The following is a 1,941-nucleotide window of genomic DNA, read 5'->3' as shown; positions in this document are numbered from 1 at the left end:
AAAATTGTCGAAAAAAAGCCTTTTAGATGCAATGTTATTATGACTATATCGGTTGACTAAAAAATCTGATTTTTGTTTCAAAAATCAGATAATTTATTCCGCTTGAGTGGTAATTGGTTCTGGAGGGGGGAAAATGAGTTCATATATTTTTAATATTATTTAGAAAATAACCCAAAAAAAACACCAGCATCCCCCCCTAGCCAAGTCACACTAGCGTGACACCCTGTCAATATGGCGAGGGTAATTATCAAAAATAAAAACACAAATTCCAATTTTCACAGACACTGCACACTCCCGAGACCCAATTACCAGCCCGTGAACTATTTTTTACTATTTTCCGCGAGTTATTCCGAAGCAATTAGACGCCGCTAATTCCCATAAAAGACTTGTAAAAAAATGAGGCGATCAGCTGTCGCCATACTGTTTCCCTCAGTTACACGGGAATGTGCCAGATGACGCCTCCGAAACCCCCGAATGTTGAAACACCGATCGGCGGATTGTCGAGCGAGATAGCTCAGGAGTGTAACACAATAAGGGCCCACGGGTACCAAGCATTCGTGTATCTCATTCCCACTCGTGGAAATGGAGCAACACTCCGTATTCCACCATCCTACAACCACCACAATAATAATAATAATAATAATAATAATACTAATAATAATTGTCAAAAACAAAACAAAACAAATGAAAACCACCGTATTTGCGCTAAATTTCGGAAAAAGCTCCAATATAGAAAATTTGAGAAAATTCGCCGATTCTCTAATCAAAAATCCGATTTTCAAAAACAAAAAAATCCAACTCTCAATTCGCAAAAAAAGTTGAGAGTTGAATTTTTGATTATCATTTATCTCTCAATTTACTCACAACTGTTTTTTAGAGTTGAAAATAGGATTATTGATTCTGAATAATTTCGCTTTCTAATCTCAGGCTTTTCTGAGAGTTGAGAACTGGATTTTTTTTTGACAATGGGATTTTTGAGTCTCAATTATCTCTCAATTTATTTTCAGATTTGCATTTTGAAAAGTGAATTTCTGATTTTCAATTGTCTTTCAATTTACACTCAACTTTTCCACAGAGTTGAGAATTGGGTTTTCTAAAATAAGATTCAGATAGAGCTGCGAATGCATTACATGACCTATAATATGACGGTCATGTGACCATCATTGACGGTCATATGACGAGACGTTTTCCACAATTGTCACAATTTCCCCACTCTTCTATGACCGTCACAATTGACGAAGAAAAAATGACAGTCATTTTTTATCTATACAGATGCGAGCTCATTTTTTTATTATCAATTTATCTTTGAATTCATTTTGCATTAGCCTAATGTGCATGTTGAAATCAAAATTAGAGTCATTTTCCATCTATCTAGAGATGAAGCTATTTTATTTATAACAGTCACAAATTAGAAATGAGTTTGACCGTCATTATATATCCATATAGTTGGTTTGACAACAATTTCCTTAGAAATTATTTGTGGCGATCATTTGTAGTTACAAGATTTGTGTGTCACATGACCGTTATTTTTTGGTCACATGACGCGATCTCAAAAGTGACTGTCATTTTGCATCTCCAATTCAGAATTATTGAGAAGCAACAATGCTATTTTCAAAAGCAAAAAAATCATATTTTCATTTCTCAAAAAAGTTGAAAGTAGATTGAGAGATAATTGAAAATCAAAAATTCATTTTTCAAATACAAACCGGAGAAGTTTTTCAGAGTTTTTAGAAAACTGGATAATTTCCTCCAATTTTTGATAAAAACGCAGAATTTTCGCAAATTCTTTAATAAACTGGAGAATTTTCTCGAAAAATGGAGAATTTTCTTGAAAAATGAAGAATTTTGTCGAATTCTCTAGAAAACCGGAGGATTCCCCCGAATTTATTAGAAAATCGATGAATTTCATCGAATTTTCTAGATAACCGTAATTCTTCCGAA

This window comes from Diachasma alloeum, unplaced genomic scaffold (genome assembly GCF_001412515.2).
Source record: "Diachasma alloeum isolate Michigan unplaced genomic scaffold, Dall2.0 Dall_scaffold_00709, whole genome shotgun sequence".
Classification (NCBI taxonomy): Eukaryota; Metazoa; Arthropoda; class Insecta; order Hymenoptera; family Braconidae; genus Diachasma; species Diachasma alloeum.
Note: the sequence above shows the minus strand (reverse complement) of the source record.